Consider the following 14,546-nt stretch of genomic DNA (forward strand, 5'->3'; position numbering starts at 1 on the left):
GCAGCTTGAGATCTTGAGTTTATGCATGCATTTTTTCTGGAGGGACAGTTCAATGGTTCATGAATTCATGCGAGTGGTTTATAATCAACAAACAATTTGGAACCAGTCACCTATTTTATCCTGCTCATTTGTTAAGTGGAAAACCAAAGTACAAACACGGAGTGACTTGCTCATCGCCATGTAGTTCATTAACGGCTAACTTAGAACCAGCACCCAGATGTCCCGGCGTTCAGTCACCAGGGGAGAGGATCTGTGTTTTTCTTTCCTGTTCTGTATTTATTTTCTTTTTTATAGTACCTGCATTAACATTGAGACACAACAAATTCAAGCCATGGGCTGGGAATGTGGTTAGAATGGGCCCCAGTCCTAATTTCAGTAAATTACAGTATATTTGCTTTTTGCCTCTGGAAATTTGTTCAAAGGTCTGAGCTCCAGTTGCCACATCTATAGAATGACAGGAGTAAGTTGTAACTGATAGGTGATCATGTGGACTAAGTGAGATCCCTCTCACACACGGCACGAGCCCCACACACGTACACATCGCTTAGTATGATGCCTCTCACGGATGAGCATGATACTTACTGAGTCTTAAGATAAACAGAATTATCACTATCATTGTCATTCTGTTTATCTTAAGACTCAGTAAACCTGTTCTTCAGTGCCTGGTCCAGGCACTAAAAAATTCACTCTCTCTGTTTTTACTGAACTGTGATTCAAACAGGAGCTATTAAGCTCTTCTTAAATTCTGGGGAGACACACGAGGCAGTTGTGACTCACTCCTCCAGAGCCCAGACTTTGTATTCTGGAGATTGCCCCCTGGATTCCAATCTCAGCTCCATCAATTGTACTTTTATGTGTTGTCTAAATTTAGTATAATAAGAATGTGGTAATTTTTCAATAAAAAGATGCTATTTTCACTGTTAAAAAAATATGTGAATTGATTTGTTGGTAACTTGCCATATCTGTTCCTTTGAAATCCATCCTGCGTGTTTGGCAGGCTGGGCTGTGTGGCTGTCCCTGCCCAAAGGGGTCCTGATTGATCTTCTCTGGTGGCAAAATGGCTCAGCCCCCTCCTTCCTGTGGGATGAAGGAGCAGCTGGGAAGAGCAGGCCTTGGAAGGGCTGCAGACCCTGGGGGCCAGTTCTCTTCCTCCCAGTCCCTTCCCCAGGGTCTGGCTCTGTTCTCTGCCCTCCTCTTTCTACTCTTTTCCACACCTACTATGCGAGTTGTTCTCCAAACAAAGAACAGCCTACATGAAGTCTGTAACCCAAGCCTCATTGTTATGGAGGAGAAACAATTAAAAGGAAAACCAGACCTACTCAGGCATTCTGTGAACAAAACGTTTTTTAAAGAGAATTTGCATTCCATTTTTACAGAGCCCTCTTGTGTGCCAGAAAGTAGACTAATTAATTGCTATTGCTGATAGTGTATAGAAAAAAACTTGGGTAACGTTTTTCCTAAATCAACACTGATTTTTTTTTTAGCAAAGATGGAAAATATTGGATAAGAAACATTTAATCTCTTACGAGGATCAGGACACATCTATAAGGCTGTCAGTGCATTAGGAAAGGTTATCAGACAGCAGAAAGGTGCCCAAGTGAGCAGCCGGCACCACGCTGGATGGCAGGCAGAAAGTCAAGGGCTTAAAGATACGTACTCAGACACAGACTTAGAACTCGAGGTACCGATTTCGTTGGGCAAAATGGACATGTGTATTTTCTATTATGTAAGCCCTTTTATATTTCAAAAAAGAGACACTCAGATTTCCTTATATCTAGTCTCCTCAGACTTTCCCACTGAAGTATCCCCAAATCAGCTGCAACTCATTTGTTAAGTTGTCTATTCCACTTTTTGAAAAGAATGATATGTGGATTTTTTTTCCCTAGTGCAGAAATGGAACTTTCTGGAAAATCTGAACATATGGCCCTACTTGAACTTACAGGATAGCAGCTGCTTGGAAACCCTGCTGGGAAGCTTGGGCCTCTTACACTCCACTGTGTTCAGCTATTAGCGTTATACTGTGGTACTGGTTCAAGGCTGAGGGACTGGCCACCTTCCAGGGTCCCATTGTTTATGGTCCTTCCTTTTACTTAATGTTCTATTTCTGTAATTATTGATGTTACTGAATCCGATCAAGAGCCCAGATGTGCCATCTCTTGCAGTTGTAGGTTTTGCTGAAGGTTTACGCGTCCACAGCCTAGTGGAACAGCAGAGGAAGAAGGAAGCAGAGAGAATTCATTGACTTGACTCCAAACGATTGGGAGAGAACTTTGCAAAATACAGAAGCTTAAAAGATTGCAGCTACTCCTTGGCTGTTTCACTATGGTTTCCTTTACATACCACAGCATCCTGTTTGAAGGTGGATCCCATATACCAGAGATGAGAAACAGGACATGGCTCACCGGGACTCCCCACCTTGGCTTATCAGACTGCATCTGACAAGTGAAACAACAGGAAGTTTTGCGGGAAGCCGTTGAGAGGGGAGGTTAAACAGCAAGAGGTGACTGGTTTAGAAATGTCATATATCAAAGATTGAACTCATGCCCAACCTTGTGCATTAGCTTTCAGGGTAAAAATAGAACAAGTATCTATCAAAAGAAAACCCTGAGGTTTGGGCTTTTCTACTCTATTTTCTGGAACATTGTTCGATACTTTACACTGTGTCCCAGTCATACAGTCAGATCCGTACAGGTGCACAACTAAATGTTTCTGCAGAGACCGGGCAAGGAAGTACACTGAAGTCCCAATGTAATGCAAGCAGGTTGTCACAAATACATTTCTCTGCAGAGGTTGAAGTGTAAGCGAAGTCTTTTGAGGTGCTGTCTGCTGTGTGTTCTCTTCAGGACACTAACTTTTATGGCTTAGGTTTATGCAGATAGAACCACCAGTCTTGGGCCATTCATTCATCCATCAAAGTCTTTGTTAAACTGGTATCCACAGTGCCAAGCACTCAGAACTGAAATGTGATAGTTACAACTCCTGATGGTGAGGCTCCTGTAAAGATAGGCCATTTTCATCTGCCTTCCTAAAGCAGCCTTTCTCAACCAGTGTCATAAGGGAATTAAGCTGTGTGGATATGATTTGAGTGACGATTTTCTCAGTTTTTCCAGGGGTAGTATATAGTTGGTACCATTCTAAATGCATAGGAGATGATTTATCTCATGCAGTAATGCCTCAGGCAATTAGGGTTTAACTGACCATGGTTGACCAGGTCATGCAAAATCTGTACATAGATATCTATAGAAGCTTTATTCATGATTTTTGAAACCTAGAATCAACATTCAGTATGTTCTTTAGCAGGTAAGTAGGAATGTAAACCGTGGTACGTACAGATAATGATATATTATTTAGCATTAATAAGAAATGGGCTATCAAATCATGAAAAGACTTGGGGGAAACTTAAATGCACATCATTAAGCAACAGAAGCTGATCTGAAAGGGCTCCATACTGTTTGATTCCAAGTGAATGACATTTCAGAAAGATCAACACTATGTAGACAATAAAGGATTGGCCAGGATTCAGGGGAGAGAGGGATGAACAGGCAGAGCACAGAGGATGCTTGGACCACTGCAACCACCCGGAATGATACTACGTGATACCATAATGATAGATACATGTCATTACGTGCTCGTCCAAACCTCTAGAATGGTTTTATCATTTGTAGCACGTGCATTGCTCCATGGGTGATAGTGAGGGAGGTTACGCATGTGTAGGGGAAGGGAGCCTATTCTGCATCTTCCTCTCAATTTTTCTGTAACTGCTGTAAGAAATAAAATCTATCCAAAAAATTGCATGTGTGGGTACTCAGAGGCGGTCAGGTGGGTCAGCTGGGGGACACACCTCTCTTGCACCTGTCACGCAAAAGCAGCCCTTGGTGGGGTTAGTGCAGCTGCTCAGACAGTGCCTCCTTTCCCCGCCTGCCTTTTTCTCAGAACCCGGAATGCAAAGTGAACAGGGGGAAGCTACAGCTTAAAATTTGATGAACCACTTCCTAGAGTCTGTATTTGCAAGGACAAGAAGCACAGATTCTCCAAAAGCATTGCTAGGAGTGATCGTAGGTGAGCAGGGCCTCTCCTACTGTGACTTTAGGCAATTTACACAACTCTTTGGCATTTCTGGAGCCACATCTCTCTGAAAGGAAGCCTTTGGTTCCATCAATCTTCAGCATTCCTCCCGCTGCTAATAATCTATGGTTCTAAGAGTTATATCTCAGAAACGTTGAACATAGGTGTGGGTCAACATCTAGAGGACTGCTTTCCTTAGGAAATGCAGTCCATTTTAAGGACTTGGATAATTTCTGACCTCACTGAAACAATAAAAGACTAAGGTAAGATAAATGCCAATGACGTTATTACTTGTATCCCTTCAGACCTATTTTGAAAGACAAAGTAGGCTACTAATGTTGGAATTATTCTAATTCTAGAAGAAACCTGGTTTTCCCTTCATTGCTGATGTTAACTTTCAGTGCAACTCCGGTCAATCAGGACACATTGTTTCTTTGGAAATCAGTCTCCCCATTTATGGAACAAGAGGCCACAGTCAAACCTCTCCCAGTCCTTCCCCGTATCAAAGATTGCAGCTTCTATGATTCATGTTTAAACTATTCATTGCTATCACTTAAGGAAAGATATTTTGTTACTTAGTGTTTTGAAGTCCAGTAAGTCTTAACTTGTTATTAAATGCTGGTACTGGTGCTCACGCGTTTCAGAGCGGGTTATAGAAACATGAGGTTTGTAATGAAAACTAATGTATTATTTAAAAACTCAAACCAGCATTAGAATAAAACTAAGAAATACAAAATTTCCTATTTGTTTAATAGCACTTATAAAATCAATAAATTGCGAATACTACAAGATTATTATTTACTCCTTCCCAGTAGAAAAGGCTCACACCCTCTACTTAGAACAATGTGGCAGGGATTCCTATAGTTCTCAGCACTGTGTGCCATGTACACAAATGAAACAAAGCTGACTATTTTAAAATGCTCTTTTGGTATGAATTCCTTTGAACTTCTGAAGTGCAGGGTTCACTTTGAAGTTTGCCATGTTCGAGCCATCGGTTACAAAGCACAAAGGCAGCTTTTGCACAACACTGATGAGAAGACCTGGTTTCCTACCCTCTGTCACTTGTTAGGTTTTTAGCTGTGTCTGTTGTCAATTAGCAATGCCTAAAATTCTTTTCAATAAGATTGGAATATGTTAATCTAAAATTGACCACTGTAAGTTTTACAATAAATTATTTGTGTATAAATTATATATACATCTTCATTTACACACATGTGTATGGTATATATTTTTCTTTTATTATAGCATTTGGTAATTCCATGTGGCAGACGTGGGGAAACTGCTCTGAGCGAACAGTGTGACAGAGTTCCTTGAAATGTCTTTCCAGGCCCACATCGTCTTCGAAGAGGTTGAAATTTCAAATCCTGTGTGGCCCAATTCTAGGGCACAGTCCAGGTCCTACCATACTTAGAGTTTGGGATCACATCCTATAGATCAAAATTCAAGGAGTTACTATTTGAATAAAGACAAGAAGAAGCTGTGTGAATGACTGCTCCACTCACCGGGGAGGCAGGGCATTGGTTAGTGAGAGACCTAGATGAAATCCAAAGAAAATTTGCTTGGAATTTTTTCTTTTCTTGGAGGGAAGGCAGTACTTGGGAAAGGTATTACTAAAAAGAGAGCAGGGTCCTTTTCAAAGCTATAAAAGTCACCAGGAAAGAGGCATCCTGCCTGGTGACTGAGCCCAGATTCGATGTAAGTCTGGCAGTTAAGTAAAGGCAAAGCCTTCACTCACAGTGACTATTGGTAGATTACATAGTAAAACACTTGCTCTACAGAATGAAAGGTGATATTATAAATATAGCTCGGGGAGATACTGATAGTACTTAAGTGGAAATAAGCAAAAATAGCAGTACCGTCATACACATGATGCACATTTCATTTAATATTCACAGCAACCCTACAAGGGAGGCACTGATCACATCCTCATCCTATGAGAAAACAGAGGAGGTGTTGACAAGGTAACACAGTGATCAGTGGTGGAGCTGGAACTTGAAGTCAATGGTCTGAGTTTACAGGCCATGCTGTTAACACTTATCCCACACCCCCGCCCCAGACAAATTTGTCCATCAAAGAAGCCCACAGTGTTACCTACCCTTTCTCTGGCTTATGGACCAAATGGAATACAGACACGATGACTTTCCAGTGTAAAAGTATTTATGAGCCATTGGATAATATTTATTGAGCATTACTGTAGACCAGGAATTGGTCTGGGTATTAGCAATTCAGCAATGATCAAAACTGACACAGAAATCCATGTCAAGGACACAGTTCCCTTCACAGTAGCTTCAAAGAAAATGAAATACCTAGGTGAAGGACTTCCATAAAGAAAATTATGAAACCCTAAGAAAAGAAATAGCAGAAGGTATTAACAAATGGAAGAATATACCATGCTCATGGCTGAGAAGAATCAACATTGTTATAATGTTTATACTTCCCAAAGCAATCTATAGATTTAATACAATCCCCATTAAAATACTAACATCATAATTTCAAGATTTGGAAAAAAATAATCCTTCATTTTGTATGGAACCAGAAAAACAAACAAACAAACATATAGTCAAGGCAGTTCTTAGTAATAAAAACAAAGCCAGGAGCATCAGCCTACCAGACTTTAGGCTGCACTACAAGGCCATAGCGATCAAAACAACATGGTATTGGCATGAAAATAGAGATATAGACATCTGGAACACAATAGAAAACCATGAAATAAAACTAACATCTATAGCTACCTAATCTTTGATAAACCAAAAAAAAACATACACTGGGGGAAAGAATTGCTATTCAATAAATGGTGCTGGGAGAACCACATGTGAAAGACTGAAACTGCACCCACACCTTTCTCTACTCACTAAAATTTACTCAAGATGGATAAAAATTCTAAATTTAAGGAATGAAACAATAAAAATCCTTGAAGAAACTGTGGGTAAAACACTGGAAGTTATTGGATTGGGGAAAGACTTTATGAAGAAGACTTCAGTAGCAATCGCAACAACAACAAAAATTAAAAAATGGGACCTAATTAAATTGAATAGCTTCTGTAGAGTTAAGGAGACAACAACCAAAGCAAATAGACAGCCATCAGAATGGGGAAAGATATTTGCATATTATGAATTGGACAAAGGCTTTATAACTAGGATCTACAGAGAATTCAAACCAATCAACATGAAAAAACCCAACAATCTTTTGTATCAGTCAATGGGCAAGAGAGATGAATAGATCCTTCTCTAAAGAAGACAGACAAATGGCTAATAAACATATGAAAAAATGCTCATCATCCCTAATTATCAGAGAAATGCAAATCAAAACCACTCTGAGATATAACCTAATCCCGGTGAAAATGGCCCACATCACAAAATCTCAAAACTGCAGATGCTGGTGTGGATGTGGAGAGAAAGGAACACTTTTACACAGCTGGTGGGACTGAAAACTAATACAACACTTTTGGAAGGAAGTATGGAGAATTCTCAAAGAATTCCCAAGCTAGACTTCCCATTTGATCCTGTAATCCCCTTATAAAAATCATTTTATCATAAGGACATTTGCACTAGACTGTTTATAGAAGCTCAATTTATAATTGCCAAACCATGGAAATAGCCTAAATGCCCACCAATGCGGGAATGGATTAATAATCTGTGGTATATGTACACCATGGAATACTATTCAGGCACTGAAAAAGATGGAGACTTTACATCTTTTGTATTAACCTGGATGGAGCTGAAACACATTTTTCTTAGTAAAGCATCACAAGAATGAAGAAGCAAGAGTCCAGTGTACTCAATTCTGACATGGGACAATTGATGACCTAGTAAGTGGTAGGGAGTGGAGGAATGGGGAAGTGGAGACAGGGAAGGAGGGAGGGGGCTGAGGGGTCACCGTGTGTGACACACCTCTTGGAGGTGGGGCATAATTGTGAGAGGAACTTCACCTAACAAATGCAGTCAGTGTAACCTGGTTCTCTGTACCCTCAATGAATTCCCAACAATTAAACAAAAATGTATTTCTTTCAGAAAAAAAAAAAAAAGAAAAGAAATCCGTGTCCCGTTTATATTCTAGTGGGGAAGAAACATTCAACAAAGGGAAGAACATTTTGTAATCTGTTAGAAAGCAACAAATACCATAAAGAAAGTGAAATATAGCAGGGAGGGGGACAAGGAAACACAGAGGGAGTGGCTTTAAATAGGGATGTAGGAGGGTTCCTATTCCAAGGTGATCTTTAGAAAGTGGTGAGCCCTCCTTTGATCTAAAAGAATTTGAATTTTCCACCAGCTCTGCATGGAAATTCTTGGGTGAGTCTTGGAGAATCTGTTAAGAACAGTACAAGTTGCTACTTTAACCCATAGTACATGCCTAAACTGGCCCCAGAGTAGCAGAATATGAGACTATGTAAAGCTTGGAACTAGAATGAGAAGGGCAAAGTTTAGTCCTGGAATTGTGTGTGGAGCATCAGGCCAAGGCTCCTACATCCTTCCAGCTGAACAGTTCATGGAGCTGATCTGCTCCTGGCTAGTGTGGCAGTGGGGAATGAACGTTTCAGCCCAGTCAACTGATGTCTCCCAGGAAAACACCAGTGAGGTCATAAACAGATAGCGTGCCTGGCTCTGAAGTTTGTTGTGAAATTTGCCCACATGGAAGAGCTGACAGATGTCTAGCATTTTAACTACCTTCATCAGTCATTTTTTTTCTTTTTTTTTGCTGTAAGTCAAGCAGTGTGGGTTTTGTGGGAAACCTAAAGCTTTGAAGAGTGCTTCTTTGTTCTTTGCTTTCCACATAAGTGACCGTAGGTCAACCATTTATTTCTGGCCCTTAAGCATATGTTCACTCCTGAGTTGTTAAAGAAAAGGCACAGACACCGTTCGACAGTAAGACCTATTACGTGTATCGGTAAACTCTGAGCCTACTGAGGGCAGGAATTACGGCTGATTCCTTCGTGTATCCAACCCAGAAGCGACAGTCATGGTTTGCATCTGCCAGGCGTGCAGTGCTGAATAAATGTGATCTTCTACGGCAATGTGTTAGGAATAATGGACATATAAAAAAGAAACCATACTTTTAACCTAAGGAAGTAAAAACCCCAAAATTATGATTTTGATTTTTAATATTCCTTTTCATTTGAGGAAGAAAATTTTCTGTAAAGAACATGCAAGAATATTAGTAGCAAATTGTATTTGGGGAGGAAGTTAACACCTGCAAACTCAAACCACAAAGCAGACGATGGGCTTCAGAAATAAGTCATAGTTCAGCTCTCTTTTGCTTCCATATTTGGCAGTTTTTCTCTTCTTAATGTGCAAAAGCTGATAAATGTTGGAAAGAAAAACACAGTCTCACTTATGTTTTGCTTTTTAAAATGAGAATGGAAAGTAAAATTAAAGAGCAGTGGATCATCATTCTGTCTGCCCTGGCTCCTCTGAAACTTCCCATAACTTTTGTTTTTCTAAGCACAGAGGGAAGTGTTATGTCTGACACTCCAGAGAAGAATGTTCCTTGCAAAAGGGAGATGCTGAAATACTCGGGAGACCACTCTCTGAGTGTATGTGGCATTTTAAGGAGAATCTGGCAGTAATTCATCCATAGCTGCATCAAAAATGTCCATGTTTTGGGAAAAAGCAACTTTTCTTAAATGTCATGTTTTCTTTTGCTTTTGGAAGACTAAATTCTTTTCAGCATATGGCTAAAAAAAACAGTTTGTGACATTTCCCTCCTTTCATACATAATTAGCCCCTCACCTGCTCTGGCCAGTCTGAAATGGCTTTTCTATGTCTGATGTATTTCCAGCTTTGGGGTTAAGGTAGGAAGGCAGTAGAAAAAAATGATTGTGTTTGATTTGCTGAAAAACAAACTTTCAGACAGAAAAATTCCTAAAAAAAAAAAAAGAAGAAGAAGAAGACTAAAGTCCATGCTCAATATTTCTGATTGTGGAAACATCAACACGTATGATGGAAACCGGATTATGATCTGGCCCAGGTAACCTGTCAGGCTTCAACCACTTTGATGTGGGTACAATTATCTGAAACTCTTTCACTCTGCCCAATTTCTTCCTCTCCTTGCCTGGTCAATTTGGGAGCATTCTCCAGGACTTACTGAAACCTAGTAATACATAAATATATACTTTTTTTTTTTTTTTTTTTTTACCACCAAGACATGTTGTAATGTTTATCACATCATACTAGAATTACTAAAAAGTTCTGTGGGGATAAATAAAGCATTTCACCTAGCTATGTTCAGCTCAGTGCTTACGATGTGGCAAGGCCAAATCAAAGACATGTTGAAAAAAGGATGAGAACTTGAAGTGTGAACATAACTCTAGTCCCTGAATTGATCAGTAATGTCCCTTGCTATGCTAGGAACTTTAGGAGTGCAGGGACCATGTCTGTTTTGTCACTGTTTTATCTTCTGTGTATATCACAGCAGCTACACACAGCTACTCGGTAAAAGGGTCTGATGAGGGAATTAATTGACCAAAGTTCTATCAGTGTCTTTAAGACAAGGAGTAGGAAAGGATAGTTATTTAAAATTTAATCCAAGTTGCCTGGAGGCCATTTAAAATGGACTGCCCAGTGTTACAGACTGGTTATCTTGCTACAGACTTTCCTTTCCATTTAACTTTGTGTATGACTTTGTTCAGATCAGATTTTCTCAACCTTGGCACTAATGACATCTGGACTGTATAATTTCTGGAGTGTGTGGGTGTTGAGGGGGGGTAGGGGATGTTGAGCAGCAGCCCCAGCTTCAGCTAAATATATCCCAGTAGTATTGGCTATCCCCTCCTAGTCCCCCAGTCTTGACAAAGGAAAATATCTTCCAATGTCCCCCGAGGGAAGGCTCATCCGGTTTGAGAAGTGCAGAGGATACATGTTAGGGTGGTGGGTTTCATTGAGCAATTCCCATTTGTACAGAGAGATTGTGTGTTTGGTTTAGGGTGGCGGTATTTGTTTTTGTTTTAAGATTAAAAAAAAATTCTGTAGATTCTTTCCAGCATAAAACAACTATCCCTCTTTAGCATTTGTCATTGTCCCTTACTTTAGAGCAGCATCCATAAGGGACACAGTCTGCACCACTAAAGCTTCACAAACACTTTAGGGTGAGTTTTTTTCTTTTTTTAATTTCAGGTTAATATGAGGGTACAAATGATTAGGTTACACTGTTTGCATTTCCAAGGTGAAGTTGCAGTTGTACTTGAGCCCTTCATTCAGGGCTGAGCTGTACTCTTCCTTGTTACTACTGCATTGGTCAGGATATTATTGTAACAAATAAAAGCCACAGGGATGAATCTGCCAACCTATGAAGAGCAAAAGTGTAGCAGCCCAGCTGCATTCATACCTCTGTTTCCGCTAATCCCCTCTGCTGCTCCTGCCTTTTCCCTCCTGAATTTGCTGATGAAAGGAGGCATTGGGCTAACTTTGTCTTGTTGGCTATCATTTGCTGGCCCTAGGGCTAGAATACAGGTTTGCTCTCTCCTATGCTCCATTGGTATTAAAAATGAAGCATGATATAAAATACGTTTCGGAATTATTCTGTGGCATTATTGCTAGAACACACTGTGCAAAGGTGGGGAACACTCTTCAAACCAAATGGCCACGTCGTAGCCGGTGTGTCAGGCAGCTCTTCCCCTCCAGGCATGAACGGCAGTGGTCAAAACTGCAGGCAAACTGGGATTGTGGCACAAGAGGACTTGGTGTACGTCTTTTCTATTTGCATTCTGGTCACAAAGTAAGCTGTTCTCTAACCTTGCACACCATTTTGTCTGTCAGCCTTTTATTTGAGAGACTTGACAGGATTGTTTACATGTTTTTAACCTTTAATAGCTATGTAACTAACAGCTGGCAAAATGGGTTAGAACAGAAAACAGAAGGGAGCATATGGGAACCCTTGCTGGGCTATGTGAAATTCTTTACACAAGTCAGTGTGATTCTGTCATTGAAAATGTATGTGACAAAAATATTTTGATCTCTGTTTTTTTGAAAGCCATATAGCCTAAGTATTTGACAAACAACAGGCCATTTTGTGAGAGATGTTTCTTATTAAACATTTATCAGCCTTGGGAATAGTTTATGAAATTCAATATGCCTGGAAAAAAAATTGTATTTGGTCCACAAAATTGATGTAGTCTCGTCTAATTCACATAGAGCAATGCTGCTCTACTTCTTTTCGGCTCTCTTCTTTCTATTGCTTCCTAAAAAGAAGAGAATACAGATCCCACCAATGGAAAACGGAGAGTTCCCCCTACTACGTTCATCAGCATGAACGTGATATGGAGACCAGGAATGAGAGAAATGTTTATGATGTCTAGCACCTGCCAACTTGTTCTAGGCTTTGGATATGTGAACTGGTAACAATAGTCTGGGCTGTGTATAAAAAGGATACCCGGTGGCGTGATTATGCAGATGGATTCAAAAGCTGTGTGTGTGTGTGTGTGTGTGTGTGTGTGTGTGTGTGTGTGACTAAGTGAGGGTGGAATTCTGCAGCCCTGGCTCCACCCCCTAGCTCATGTGCCCAAAGATGCCAATACCTTCGTGGAAGGAAGAGCATCCTTTTTCCAATGTGTCTTTCCTGGTGGAGGTGCTTTTTCTATTTCATCCCTTTACTACTAGCATTGGGCTTGGATAGAATTAATGGATCTTCCTGCCATTTTGCTGAGTTTCTGTGCTTGTTCCTCTGTGATTGTTTACAGTGAAACCTGGTTCTACTCTCCCACAGCCTCCCTTCAGTGGAAACTTGAGGACTTTTTTTGAAAAATAGAATTAATCATCATCACTCAAAAATGAATAGGGATAAGTATACTTAGCTGTGTGCTCTGCATCAACTTTGGCCCCTGGACGTATCCCCAGATATGTGTTATGTGATTACTTTAAGTAAGATTTATATTAGATTTTCTACCTCTGGGGGAACCTCTTACTTTTTATTGAATCTACTTTGTAGGTCAGGAAATCTTGGATACTCTTCTGAGATACAGTTCTCTTGGCTTCTTACAGGACTTCAAAAATACAACCATGAAGACCTTTACAACTTGTTTTTGAAAAATATTCAGGTTCGTTTGCTTTTGAAAAGGCTTGTGAACTATTCAGACTTCTTCATCATGAACCATTATGAAAATGAAGTTGAAAATAATACAAGGGAGGGAATCTTCATGAGGTTTTTGGCATTTTCCACTGTGGTCAGGTCATAAATAATGTAAGAGTCAGGCTTTGGTATTTGAGCACTTCCATGTTTCATGGTAAAGACAACGGGAAGCTCAGCGGTGTGAGGAAAATGTGGGGTTTCCATAATGAGCACGATCTGGAGTCCTGATTTGTGTGAACTCTGGACTTTGTCATTAATGCTCAGATTTTGGTTCCAGTGAGAACTTCCCCTCCAAACTTTAGCTAGCTGTTCTATCATGTTAATATATGGAAATCAAAACAGTTAACTGAAGCTAGTAATGTGTGTACACAGAGGTATAAGGGTGTTCGGAGGCCTTTCTCAAAAACAGATGGCAGTACTTACAGTTTTATTTATAAGACTGTGTAACAAGTGGTATTGATGTAGCAAGATGTTGCTAGTAGTTGTCTCAAGAAATACTGAGCTACATGCACCTACAAATACCTAGCAAAGCAGTACCAAACCCCAGTGCTGCTGCAGGTGTAAAAACATAACAGGGCTGGGCCAGCTGCTCTGGGAGGCTGAGGTGGGAGGATTGCTTGAGCTCAAGAGTTTGAGGTCAGTATGAACAAGACTTAGACCCTGTCTAAAAATAGAAAAAAAATTAGCCAAGTTGTGTGGCAGGCATCTGTAGTCCCAGCTACTCAGGAGGCTGAGGCAGTAGGGTCACTTTAACCCAGGAGTTTGAGGTTGCTGTGAGCTAGGCTAATGCCATGGCACTCTCACCTGGGCTACAGAATGAGGCCCTGTCTCAATAAATAAATAAATAAAAATAAAATAACAAAATAACAGAAAGAATTGCTCAGATTTATTCATTGATTTATTGGACCTAAGAGTCCAAGTTGAACAGTGGACTGACGTCTGGCTGTGGTAACGTCAGTTGTGGTTCCTCAGCTCAGCAAAGAGTCCAGATCTTTGTGACTGACTGAGAAGTGTACCTGGAGCTGATTCCTAATGCAAATTTGTAATTAGAGTTGAAGTGAATCAATTGATATGATTTTAGGGATCAAGAAATTGTGGAATTAATGCCAAGAATGTGTGTATGACTTTAAAATTTATTTCTGAACTCGTATCAAAGGCATCGATAGACACCAGTGAAAGGAAACTGAAGTAGTTGATCTTGTTCACCTGTAGGTCTTCATGCTTTTCCTTACTGGGCACTTTCCTTTCTTCTGAGCTCCTATCTTATAGGGAAAGTCCCATTCAAAGGCACCTATGGTCATTCTACCCAAAGCATCTGCAAATAAACCTTTATGATACAAATTCTAGGGACGCTAGGAAGCCTTCTCATGGAAGGTTAAGTGGTGAGTTAGATGTTTGAACCAGAAAATGAGGAGATCTGC

This window comes from Nycticebus coucang, chromosome 1, assembly GCF_027406575.1.
Source record: "Nycticebus coucang isolate mNycCou1 chromosome 1, mNycCou1.pri, whole genome shotgun sequence".
NCBI classification, from domain to species: Eukaryota; Metazoa; Chordata; class Mammalia; order Primates; family Lorisidae; genus Nycticebus; species Nycticebus coucang.